Source organism: Bubalus bubalis, chromosome 2 (assembly GCF_019923935.1).
Source record: "Bubalus bubalis isolate 160015118507 breed Murrah chromosome 2, NDDB_SH_1, whole genome shotgun sequence".
Classification (NCBI taxonomy): Eukaryota; Metazoa; Chordata; class Mammalia; order Artiodactyla; family Bovidae; genus Bubalus; species Bubalus bubalis.
The window spans coordinates 88196318-88210220 of record NC_059158.1 but is presented as its reverse complement, the minus strand read 5'-3'; the positions used below and the strand labels follow the sequence as shown (position 1 = coordinate 88210220).

Below are 13903 nucleotides of genomic sequence, written 5' to 3'. Positions count from 1 at the left end.
ATCCAACCAGTCCATCCTAAAGGAGACCAGTCCTAGGTGTTCATTGGAAGGACTGATGCTAAAGCTGAAACTCCAATACTTTGGCCACCTGATACGAAGAGTTGACTCATTGGAAAAGACCCTGATGCTGGGAGGGATTGGGGGCAGGAGGAGAAAGGGACGACAGAGGATGAGATGGCTGGATGGCATCACCGATTTGATGGACATGAGTCTGAGTGAATTCCAAGAGTTGGTGATGGACAGGGAGGCCTGGCGTGCTGCGATTCATGGGGTCGCAAAGAGTCGGACACGACTGAGTGACTGAACTGAACTGATGTTCCAGTGTCTCCTAGTTTATAGTTTATGAGAACTTGAATAGAATTTGTATCCTGCTGTTGTGTGAGAATTGTATATATCTTAATTATGTTGAATTGGTTCACAGTGCTTTTCAGGTCTACTATATCCTTCTACTTCTCTGTATATTCATTCCATTAATTTTTGAGAGCTTGATATTGAAACACCAACTAAAAATCTTAACTTATCTACTTAAAAATAATTGTAATATATAGCAGAACTATATGTAACTTTGTTCTGTATTTTCCAAGTCTCCTGTAAATGTGTTATCATGTGTGTGTTAGTAGCTCAGTCATATCCAACTCTTTGCAATCCCATAGACTGTAGCCCACCATGAGTACTTCCATAATTGAAAAAATAAAAAAGAAAGAGAATAAAAAAGTCAACTGGTTGTAAAGGATAATCCCACCTACCAAATATCTTCATAGAAATACTTCGATTAGTGTCTAATTAAACCACTGGGTACTGTAGTGTAGCAAGTTGATCTACAAAATTGACTATCCTGTGTCAAGTTACGTACATTGAAACAAACAACCACGGCCACCACCAAAAAACCTGCCAACAAACAAATACTGTATAATAAAAGCCCAATAAAACAGGGTTGGCCTGAAACCTGTATCCCATGTCCAGCTAGGAGGTGGCAGCACCAAGATGCTTAAAACACAGTCATTGCCCTAAGGAGGTAACTCTCTAGTGGGGGAGCCAGTCGAGTACCCAAATAATTACAATGGAGTGTAATAAATGCTGTAATCAAGATGTGGACAAAACTTGCTACTGCTATTTAAAGTTGGGTAACCTCTAAGTGTTCAGAATAACCTTGGTAACCCAAGAGAGGGTCTGATGTCAGCCAGGCTAATATTATAACCTTAACTGTTCTGCAGAGAGAGTTTCAAATACCTTAAATAAATGGACTGTGAAACAGCCAAAGGATCTTAATGCCAGTAAATGTCAAACCACCCAAGGCAAACTGGGTATTTGGGGAAAGGCCTGCCAGGCAGCCACTCTCATCTCACCACTCATGGCACTTCCTGAATGCCAATCAGACACTCAAGGCTCTGTGCAGTTTGAGATCTGAAGTCCTCTAGATAAACCTCCCCCAAGAAACTGATGCCTGAAAGGGCAGATTAGAGATGAGGCTCTGCCTTCTGCCTTACTGAGGGAACAGGAGGCCCTGGGCTAACTTTAGCTGCATTTCTATTTCTGGAACAGCAGTACTGCGTCCTATTTCCCCTCCCCCCAGGGCATGGCAACCCACTCCAGTATTCTTACCTGGAGAATCCCATGGACAGAGGAGCCTGGAGGGCTACAGTCCATAGGATTGCAAAGAGTCAGACACAACTGAAGCGACTTAGCATTCATGCACACACTTCTACATAGCTTGAATTTCATATGAAGGATGTATATTACTTTTGTAAATAAAAAATTAAGAACAAATCAAGTTGTTTTTTAAAAAGAGAACTCAACTCCGTAACAACAATGGTAACAACAGCAACAACCCAAGTACACCAACTGACCTTGATGCAAATTGCTCTCAACCCACCCCTCCAACATGTACTTTGTAGGGACAGGTTGTAGGTAACTTTGATCTTATGTTTCTGGATGTGGATTTAAAAGTACTACCTCTCCAGGATAATCCATTTAGAACAGTGTCAGCCTCCTGTGGTCCCTGTGTCAGGAAGTCAGGTGACCCCATCTAAACCTGAGGGGTGGAGGATGGTAGTGGCCAACAGAGGGTTTATTTACCCACCCAGATTGAGGTTAGGACTGACACGCAGTTTAATTATCATGCAGAGCTGCAGCTGGAGGCGGCTGGAGTGAGTTGGCGTCTGCTTTTGCAGAGCACAATTTCTGCAAATAATTAACCACCAGAACTCTTGATTCTCTCTAATTAATGAAGAGGAAGCCTAGAATCTTCAAAGTCCACGAATGTCATGCTGCCATTGTGTCAGGATTGATCTCCTTTGTTCTAAACCGAAGAGCATGCCTCTCCTGCCTCTCCTAATTCTTTATAAATTGAATTTTTCTATTACTAGTTGTGACAGCTAAGTAACATGACTTCAGAAATTCACCCGCAGTTCATGCCGGTATTAGAAGCCTGAATAATAATAATTTTTTAAAAAGAGCTATAATGGAACAAGCTTTCTGTCTCTGACCCAGAATTAATCATCGTGAAGAGACACCTCCTGAAAAGAGGGTCGTTAATTAGCTTTAATGGATCTCGCTAGGTGGAGTTGGAATTATTGAGAAGTTGGCAAACAGAGGGGGAAGAGAAGATTCCTCCCTTTCTTTGTCCATCTCCACGTGATGCTGGGATGGAAGAGGCCAAGACTATGCTTCCTGGGGGTGGGCACTCATGATGGAGGATGTGGCAAAGTTCTGTTCTGTGGGGGATGCTGTTGTGTGTCAGTATGGAAATCCACCAACTTGGAACATCTTTGAGGAAAACAAGTAAGTGTACAAGGCCCTATCCCTGTGGCCTTAACTAAGCATTTAATGAAGACACCATGCAGCAGCCAGAGTGGGATCCTATCAAAACCCAAGGCAGGCGGTGTTATACCCCTGCTCCAAAAAGCTTGTATATGAGCCTGTAGAGTTCCACTTGGGCTTCCCTGGTGGCTCCAATGGTAAAGAGTCCATCTGCCAATGCAGGAGACCCAGGTTCGATCCCTGGGTCGGGAAAATCCCTTGGAGAAGGAAATACTTCTCCAAGGCAACCCCCACCAGTATTCTTGCCTGGGAAATCCCATGAACAGAGGAGCCCAGCAGGCTAGTCCATGAGATCACAAAGAGCTGGACACGAGTGACTAACACACATGGAGCTCCACTTATCTGTCCATTGTTTCCTCTGTGACCTCGTTTCCTCTATATTATTTCACACCCACTTCGTTCCAGACATAGCAGCTTTTTTAATGTTCCACCAACATTCTAGCTCCTACCTCAGGATCTTTGCACTGGCTGCTCTGTGTAGAGTCCTGTTTTCCAGATAATCCACTTGGCTACATTCTTCTTTTCCTTTAGGTCTCTGTTAAAAGTTTACCCTCTTATTAATGTCAACATTGACTGCCCCATGTAGAATAGGACCCCAACAGTCCCCATTCCTCTTATCCTACTATAGTTTTTCCTCACCTCCTAACATACTATATCATTTCCTTATTTATTGTGTTGTTACATGTTTGCCCCTTCTCCAGCATTTATTATTTGTAGACTTTTTGCTAACGGCCATTCTGATCAATGTGAGGTAATACCTCACTGTAGTTTTGATTTGCATTTCTCTAGTCAAGGCTATGGTTTTTCCAGTGGTCATGTGTGGATGTGAGAGTTGGACTGTGAAGAAGGCTGAGCGCCGAAGAATTGATGCTTTTGAACTGTGGTGTTGGAGAAGACTCTTGAGAGTCCCTTGGACTGCAAGGAGATCCAACCAGTCCATTTTGAAGGAGATCAGCCCTGGGATTTTCTTGGAAGGAATGATGCTAAAGCTGAAACTCCAGTACTTTGGCCACCTCATGCAAAGAGTTGACTCATTGGAAAAGACCCTGATTCTGGGAGGGATTGGGGGCACGAGGAGAAGGGGACAACAGAGGATGAGATGGCTGGATGGCATCACTGACTCGATGGACGTGAGTCTGAGTGAACTCCGGGAGTTGGTGATGGACAGGGAGGCCTGGCGTACTGCGATTCATGGGGTCGAAAAGAGTCGGACACGACTGAGCGACTGAACTGAACTGAATCATTAGCAATGTTGAGAATCTTTTCACCTGCCTATTGGCCACCTGTATGTCTACAAATAATAAATGCTAGAGAGGGTGAAGAGAAAAAACTTACAATCCTACACTGTTGGTGGAAATGTAAGTTGGTGCAGCCAATATGGGAAACAATATGGCAGTTCCTTAAGAAAGTGAAAATAGAGCTACCAGCTCTATTTTCATCCAGCAATCCCACTCCCGGGCATATATCCAGAAAAAATAAAAATTCTAATTTGAAAAGACACATGCACCTTAATATTCATACCAGCACTATTTATAATAGCCAAGACATGGAAACAACCCAAATGTCCATCAGAAGATGAATGGATAAAGAAGACATGGTATAAATATACAATGGAATATTTGTTGTTTTTTAGTCATTAAGTCATGTCCAACTCTTTGGGACCCCATGACCACACAGGCTCCACTGTCCATGAGATTTCCCAGGCAAGAATAGTGGAGTGGGTTGCCATTTCCTTCTCCAGGGGATCTTCGTGACACAGGGATTGAACCCATGTCTCCTGTGTCTCCTGCACTGGCAGGCAGATTCTTTACTACTGAGCCACATGGGAAGCCCCCACAATGGAATATTACTCATCCATAAAAAAGAATAAAATAATGCCATTTCCAGTAATGTGGATGGACCTAGAGATTATCACACTAAATGAAGTTAGACAGAGAAAGACATCTATCCTATGATATCAGTTATATGTGGAATCTAACTTAGAAAACAAACTTATGATCACCAAAAGGGAAAGGTAGGGGGTGAAGGATTAATTTAGGGTAAGCTCTAATACTTTGGCCACCTGATACAAAGAGCTGACTCATTGGAAAAGACCCTGATGCTAGGAAAGGAGGAGAAGGGGATGACAGAGGATGAAATGGTTAGATGGCATCACTGACTCAATGGACATGAGTTTGAGCAAGTTCTAGAAGATGATGAAGAACAGGGAAGCCTGGCATGCTGCAGTCCTTGGGGTTGCAAAGAGTTGGACACAACTGAGCGACTGACAACAACACAACTGAACAACAACAATGGGATTGAGAGATAGACATTATTGTATATAAAGTAGAGAAACAATAAGAATTTATAGCACAAGGAACTATATTCAATATATTCAATATCTTGTAATATCTTGTATATTTTGTAATAACAAAAGAATCTGAAAAGGAATATATGTATGTATACATACACATATATGGGCTTCCCAGTGGCTCAGTGGTAAAGAATCCTCCTGCCAATGCAGAAGACACAGGTTTGGTCCCTGGATTGGGAAGATCCCCTGGAGAAGGAAATGGCAACCCACTCCAGTATTCTTGCCTGGGAAATTTCATGGACAGAGGAACCTGGCAGGCCACAGTCCATGGGGTTGCAAAGACTCAGACATGACTTAGTGACTAAAGAACAACAATATACACATGTATATGTGTGTGTGTGTGTGTGTGTGTGTGTGTATAAATATATATATGTACATATCACTTCGCTATATACCTGAAACTAATACAATATTGTAAACAACTATAATTAAAAAAAAATGCCTTCTATTCCTCTCACTAGAATATAAGCTCCACAAGAACAGGGATTCTTGTCTGTTTATTCTCTGGTGTATTCCTAGCACCTGGAAGTGTGTGGAGTTCAATAAATATTTGCAGAGTGAATGAACCCATCATCCCACTTTGGAGCATTTGCTGGTATGTGTGAAGGCTGCATGTGCTCATTCAAAGTGATTGCTCAAGCAGCTTATAAAGACCAGGGTATGAGAAGTTCCTTTTTCCTTCTTCAGTGTCTGAATGAAGTGCTATTGTTTGCTTCCTTTGGCTGCCAAATGTTAATAATTAAAACAGTGGGCTCAGAGTTAAGTATTACTTGAGGCGTTCTTACTTTCTCAGTGCTTTCTATAAAAAGCTAGAGAGGGTCTGGCCAAGAATGATGCTTTTCTGGGAGGGGGCTGTGTTTTGTCTCCAGGGGTCTCAGTTTTCCTTTTATCTCCACAGAGAGTGGGAGTCTTTAGAGATCCAGTGCAGCAGGGGAGAGATGTGTTTTGTGCAATTCAGTAGTGACCCTACTGAGGGGAAGCACTCGTAGGCACCCAAAGAAGAGGCAAATCTGCTAAGGATACAGGGCCTTGGCCAGAACAGGAGGTTTAGGCGGAGAGCTGCAATGGAGCCCAAATCTATGGATTGTAGCTCTTTGTATGGATTGTTTCCAAGTCCCCTCCTCACTCATGCTCCCCAAACATGGGGCTGTCATAGATATTCCTGCATTAAATTCTTTCCAGTAAGGAATGCCTGCTGAGTCCTGTGTGTGTCTGTGACTTGCCAGGCGGGGTAGGTAAACCTGGCAGGAGTTGTAGTCTACATGGATGAGGGTCCCCGGAATTGGGTAAATCTGATCTTTTATGCTCTACTTAATTTGTGTCTCATATCAATCCTTCCTTAGCTCAGAGGGAATGACTTCAGAGAGAAACATGTCTGCATTCAGTTAACAAACCAGCTGCTGCCAGGCTGAGTTCTGGGTCATGAAACATAGACGCCAGTCTTGATTCTGCAGCTGCTCGTGGAGCGATTTGAGCCATTCATCTCCCTGCACTACAGTTTCTAACTCCACTTTCTTAATACTTAAAAAAAAAAAAAGAATCTAGGCTTGCTGGTGGCTCAGTGGCAAAGAATCTACCTGCCAATGCAGGAGACGTGGGTTCAATTCTTAGTTCGGGAAGATCCCACATGTGGAGCAACTAAGCCCGTGTACCACAGCTACTGCGCCTGTGCTCTAGAACCAGGGAGCTGCAACCACGGAAGCCCCAGTGTCCTAGATCCCACAGCAAGAGAAGCCACTGCCGTGAGAAGCCCGCACTGCAACTAGAGAGAGGCCCCCACTCGCTGCAACTGCAGAAAAGCCTGCGCAGCAGTGAAGGCCCAGCACGACCAAAACAATAAATAAAATTATTTACAAAAAATGCTTTCTCAATTCTCAGAGTCATTCCTTGAATAACTCTGTCTCTTAATTTTAGATATAAAGAAGGAAAGGCCCAGAGAGGTCAAGGTACTTGCCTAAAATCACACTGTATTCATAAGTAAGACCAAAAAACTTAAAAATCAAATTACCATACAATTCAGCAATCCCACTTCTGGACATTTATCCAAAGGAAAAGAAAACTGCACATAAAAAAGATATTTGCACGTCCGTGTTCACTTGAGCATTATCCACAATAGCTAGTATGTGGAAACAACCCAAGTGTCTATCAATAGATTAAACAGACAAAGAAGATGTGTTCCATGTAAACACTATAATATTATTCAGCCATGAGAAAGGAAGAACCCCTGCCACTGGCCATACCATGGATGGACCTTGAGGGTATTATGCTAAGTGAAATAAGCTAGACAGAAAGACAAGTTCTGCAAGGCATCTCTTATCTATGGAATCGTAAAAAACAAAACAAAAACAACTCATAGAAACAGAGAGTAGAAATGTGTCTGCCAGGGGACTTTGGGTGGAGGAGGAGGAAAATAGCTAGAGTCTGGAGAGAGAGGGCCAGGACCTGAATTCTCCCTACAAATTCAGTTTCTGTTCATAATGCCCTTCAGATCACAAAAACACCCACCCTGTTGTCCTCTTGGAGCTGTGAATAAAACTTATGACTAAAATGGGACTGTAGCAATGCAAAATGGATTATTATTAAAGTGGCCTCCCAAATTTAGAGGATGGCTCAGAGGTCAGAACTGAGAACTGAACTAAGTCACATGGGGGCAAAAACATGAATTGTTGTGTTTTATTAGATATTCTATATTCAGATTCCAAGACTGACATTTAGAGCATCCCTTCAAAGCCAAGTTTGGCACAGTGCTCTGATTCTAAATAGCAAAACTGACCTTCCCTCTTAGACTCGTATTCTAAATTATTCTGAAGATTCCTCTCCCTAGACTGCTCACAACAACCAACCTGAAGCAGCCTCCAGGACACTCTGGCTGATTTACAACTGCAATCTTGCTAAAAGGAATGGGAAAAAGCCAAGATGAGTTTCTGTTAGACAGAATTACTGGTATGAAATACTAACATCGCTACAACGTGGTGTAGAACTGACTGGCTGACCGCATGGCTGCCCTCCCTTTCTTATTTCACTGAAATAGGTCATTTGTTATAAAAGGGAAGGAGCCTTGTTCCTTGTTCCCCCCACCCGCAAAGGATGACTGGAGAAGACTGCTTACAGCGCTCCTCAGTGTGTGCCTGCGTGTGGCTCCCCAACGCCAGCACTGGGCCAGCAAGCCTATTCTTCCTAAGTGCCCATGTCAGTGGCTTGTCTTTGACGAGCCTGCTATGTGCAGAGTCCTGCTGTTTCCTGCCTTCAGTGAAGGAATAAAGACTGGGCAGGCCGCAGGCAGTGAGCTCCAGCTGTCCCCTGCTTAAAATACAACGACGAGATAAGAATTGGCCATCAGGGTTTAACAAAAAATTCTCTAAATGAGGAAGGGAGGACCTTTCCTTCACATTTATTTTTTGTGTAGAAACTTGACCCATCCTGTCAATTAGTCAATCAAATATTTGCTGGCAGCACTCACCAGTCCCCATCTTTTACAAAGGCGGAGGGGGGAGGGGGCGGTGCAACAAGAAGTAAAACCCTACAAGCTAAAGACTTAGCTTGGAAGAGTGGAAAATTCAAATGAGAACAGATTCGGGTGGGCAACATGAAAGAATGAATGAACGAAGCTGCATAGTAATAGCATCCTAAGATAAAAATATATAACTATTTTCCTCGTGTATTTAATACACAAAAATATTCTGTCCTCCACAAAGTCAGAGCCTTGTTGGTCCGTCTTCAATTTTCACATTTTTGATTGGGACAGGGGTATCTTTCTCAACCCTTCTGTAAGAAAGACAGTGGTAGTGGTTTAGTCCCTAAGTCACGTCTGACTCTTGTGACCCCATGGACTGTAGCCTGCCAGGCTCCTCTGACCATGGGATTTCCCAGGCAAAAATACTGGAGTGGGTTGCCATTTCCTTCCCCAGGCCATCTTCCCGACTCAGGGATTGAACCCATGTCACCTGCATTGCAGGCATATTCCTTACCACTGAGCCACCAGGAAGGCCCTCTAAGATGACTATAGGGTAAATGCCAATTTGCATGCTACAAGGCAGTGTCAGGACTGTGTTCAGTTGGAGCTTGTGGGTTATCACAAGGGAGCAGCTGCTTACTAAGGCCTTTGTTGCCTTATTGCTGAGTGAAAATGGGAGCCCAGGATGTATCTTTAAATTCTTCTCAAGTGTTCTTCCCTATACCTGTCATGGAGTATGTTGCCATTTCTCTCCCCTGGATTTCTTTAGACTTGTCTTTTCCTTCCATTTTCCTCAAGCGGATAGGAGTCTCCCCAGTGAAGACTGAGCATTTTCCCTGTCTGCTCACAGGGATAGTCTGAGTTCTCTGCACTAGAGAAACTGTGAGATAATATTAATAAATGTTTGTTGTTTTAAGCCCCTCACTTTAGTATGATTTGCTGTGTGGCAAGAGATAATCAATACATCTTGATTCTGTGATTGGATATCACTGTTAACCAGCTTCACTTTGTTCACACAAGGAGTAAGCATGTGCTTTCTATGTATAGCAAAACCTCCAATTGACACAAAATATAGGTATGACAGAGGCCTTGGTGGTACTTCTAGAAGCCTCCTTATGATCAGCATTGGTTTTGTACACAGCATCCTTAGATATGGTCCTTTAACCAATTCATAACCCACTTCCCTCTAAGAGAAAGGCTTGGCAAGAAGACTTGAATGACGCCATGATGAATTGCAAGACTTACACAAGCCCAGAGGGATGGCAGGTAGGAACATATTCAATGCAGACAGACAGAGTCCTGTATAAAGGTCAGATTCAAGGGACAATGGAGAGATGGTTGAACTGCGGGCTTTGTGGAGGGAATGATTATGTTTGTCTTGTTCACTGTCTCCACCCCTGGTCTGGCAAATAATGTCTGGGAACACAAAAATCAATAATGTAAGTTTCCTACATTAAAAGCCTCATAGTCTAACTGGAGAGTCCAAAGTGTGTGTGTGTGTGTGTGTGTGTGTGTGTGTGATAAAAGAAGAAAGAGTAAACAATGGCCTGCAGAGAATCAAGGGACTAACTACATATGTTTGTGTGTGAGAGCTGTGCAAGGAGTGAAGAGTGTCAGGGGAAGCTCCATCTAAAAGGTGATGGTCAAACTGAATCGTAATGGGAGAAAACTAGAAATTCACTAGGTAGATAAGATCACTAGGCAGCTCTGGAGACATGAAATAGCATGGTGCGCTTAGGGGAGAGTAAGTAATTAATTTGGTCAAAGCATAGATTATATTTATGTGATGAAAGCAAAGATGGAAAGACAGCATAAAGGGAATGATAAGGGATGAGCTGGAAAAGTAGGCAAGACTCTCTGGATCTTGAAGGATGCTGGTGTAGAGAGGTCAAAATTTATCTCATAGGTGATGGAGAAACATGGAAGGATTTTAAACAGAAGAGGTATACATTCTGATTTATAATTTTGAAAGATAGCTTATGGAGAATATTGGTGATTGGAGGCAGGAAGATTGACTGCGAGGCTACTGCAGAAGTCTAAGCAAACGTGAGTAAACTGTGATGACAGGAAGCATGGAAGGGGAGAGGATCAACAACAGATCTTTGGGAATATGAATGGACTAGGCCTGCAAGTGATGGGAGGTGGTGGATGGCTATAGAAAGGAAAGAGGCTAAATTAGTCTGAAGTTTCTCGCTCAGGCACTTGGTTGAAATAATTTTATATGTAGTAGAGCTATATATGTTTCCCCCATGGCTCAGTGGTAAAGAATCTGCCTGTAGTACAAGAGACATGGGAGACGTTTGATCCCTGGGTCAGGAAGATTCCCCTGGAGGAGGAAATGGCAACCTGCTCCAGTATCCTTCATGGTAAATAAATTCCGTGGACAGAGCAGCCCGGTAGGCTACAGTCCATGGGGTCACAAAGAGACACAACTGAGGGACTGGGCACAGCACAGCAGCAGAGCTGTATGTGTGATGAGCTTTGTGCTGTGTAAGCAAAAGATCAGTGTTAATATTACGATTAGATGTATCTATCAAGCTGCTACACAGGACTCAAAAGAGGGTGTGAAGAAGAGAAGAGATCAGATAACGGTGGAGAATAGTTAAGTATGAAGCTGGATGCTGGTGGCATGAAGGACAGTCCGGGTCTTCTAGTGGGAAGGCCAACCAAAAATAGCTCTCTGGGCTGTTCTGGCTGAACTGGCAGGCCACATGCTCTGGCGAGCTGTGGGTGCCATCCCTGTAAAGAGGGTGGATCCCCAGATGACCCTGGCCTATAGTTAGCTCACACAATCAGCTGTGGCTGGCTTCCAAAGTAGCAGCGACAGCAGCTGACAGGTTTGGAAATATATTTTCTTCTCTGTCAAGAAAAAGTGCTCCTAAGGAATACATTTCCCAAATGGCTACTCTTTCTGGTTTGACCTAAGGGGTTCTATGGCAGAAAATACGCCCATGGTTTCTGTAAAGCCATTTAAAAAATTAATCACTTCTCTCTTGAGTCAAAAATACCCTGAACCTCTTGAGTAACTTAGGAGAATTCAGTGTAAGTTCTACCCCTGGAAAATAGGTCAAAGAAATGCTTGCTGGCATGCTTTAGTTCTTACTGAACACCTCCCTGCTCTGCATAGCTCAATAAACGTAAATTAGAATATAAGAATTCTAAGGGAAGGAATCTAAGCTTAATAGAGTAGAAGTCAATGTCCTCTTTTGGGATCTGAAGTTGGATTACAAGAATCTAGCTTTGAGACTCTTGGCTGAAAAAGTTTTGGCAATCACTTAAAGTTCATGTCAAAACATCTGGTGGTAAGTTTGCTTTAGTGTATGCTAACTGGGGATAATATTTCAAGACTGCAATAATGTTTTTTGTTTGTAAATTGAGCTTTAGTTTCTGTACTTCATCCAGGAAACACTAGAGGGTGTACATCAGATAGAGGAAAACGGCTGCCCTGAGAATGAACAGGAATGAAGAGGAGAGATGGCTTGGGAAGGAAGGTATTTCTACATTTCACTGAGGCACAGAATTTTACTTTGGTAGACACTAATCTTTATGCTATCAAAAAGCGACTTGATGTTTGAAACCTAGACTCGAGAACTTTAATGATGATCTGCTGAGCCTGTTCAGAATCCAAAACTGTAAGGAACCACCATTACTCTCTGACCAGAATGTATATTCTGTTCATTTTGGACATCTTGAAAGCCAATATGATACAGCTCTATCTGTGAGTCTTTAATTTTAGAGGAAACGCTATTTGGATTTTCACAGATACTGGATTTTTTTTTACAGCACGGATACTCATATCCCCAAGTGCTTGAAGTGAATAGTAATGATACAAAAGTGAATAGTAATGACACCAGGCATTTTCAGGCACTTGTGGGAATAAAATGTGCTCTTTGAAGATACACTAGATTGGAGGCTTTCCCCTCTTCATTTCATCCATAGTTTTCATGAATTAGCTCTACATGTAAACACCATTTTACAATGCTGAAACACTGGAGTTAACCGGCCACCACAACGAGGTGCACGTGTCAATAAGAACTGCTATTTCTCTTGCTTAAATTTCCAGTTCCATAGTTGCTTTGTACCTCTTGCAGATGCCAAAAGAGCTAGTGAGGGCTAGAGTCAAATCACCTATTTTAAAAACAATGTTAACAACTAATTACTCTAATCAGAAACAAATATCTTGAACTTCTGAAGAAACAAATCAACTGAATGTTATAATATTTTAATGAATGATGAACTGATAATTCTATGAAATACTGTCCTTAAACCATAGCAGACTCCTGAAGCACAACTGTTGAAAAGCGTGTGTGAATTCCAATATAAGAAAAATCACAATAAAGCATGCTAAGTTAAGAAGGACCTGCCCTTTAACAAACCATGGGGTCAGCCTTACCTGGACGTTAATATCAAGAGAATAGAAATAACATCATGAACTTTCAAAGGCAGCGTCTGCTCGAAACGATCAAGACACTGACAGGGACAGTTTAGCTCCGGAATTTGGGATTGGCTTTTGTTAGTCATGCATTATCCTACTTACCTCCGAGGACAGACCTTTAAATTTCAGAAAGTGTTGAGAGGCATTACTGTACCCGTAATCAAAAGTCTTTGGCAGAAATATCATTTATCCTTGTGGTAAGGAACAGATTTATAACATTCTGGTGTCACCATTCCTGAAAAAGCACATTGGTTTGAATGCTTCTTCCACAAACATAGTGACTCGTTCACGAAGGCACATGGATGTAGAACACTATGGAGAGATATTGCTGGTGAATGACAGAATGTCTGGTTGATTTACAGGAAACCCCAAGTGCGCGTATGAATAGGTTAGGTTTAGATTGACGAGCAAATGTGTAACCAGACTTCTGGCTGACAAATGGCAGAGCTATGCCAGCACATTAGCCTCTCTGGAGAGAGACCAAAAGTAAGGCAGGAGGATCAAGTTCATTCCATAAAGGATATTCAAACCTCATGGATGGCAGGGTGGCTGAGATATTAAGCACATATAGATTTTAATGCCCCAAAATAGAACTGGGCGAATTTAGAGTTGAACTGGCATCCAAGCTGAAGACCAAACTCCTATCAAATTTCCCTGTATTGACTCACAGACATAGAGACCAGACTTGTGGTTGCTAAGGGGGTAGGCAGATGGAGGAGGAGAGGATTGGAAGTTTGGGGTTAGCAGATACAATCTATTATATATAGAATAGATAAACAATAAGGTTCTACTATATAGCACAGGGAGCTATATTCAATATCCTGTAATAAACCATAATGGA

The 13903-nt window shown here is 42.5% G+C and overlaps 1 protein-coding gene across 4 annotated transcripts in view; it reads right to left on the bottom strand.

Annotated features, from left to right (window-relative positions):
* Positions 1-13404, bottom strand: part of ITGB6 (integrin subunit beta 6) — a 149483-nt gene extending 136079 nt beyond the window's left edge. For all 4 annotated transcript variants that reach the window (XM_025276093.3, XM_025276089.3, XM_006073134.4 and 1 more), the window contains exon 1: positions 13165-13404. The gene's annotated coding sequence lies outside the window, so the exon portion shown is untranslated. The remainder of the gene's footprint in view (positions 1-13164) is intronic.
* Between the last annotated feature and the right edge of the window lie 499 nt (positions 13405-13903).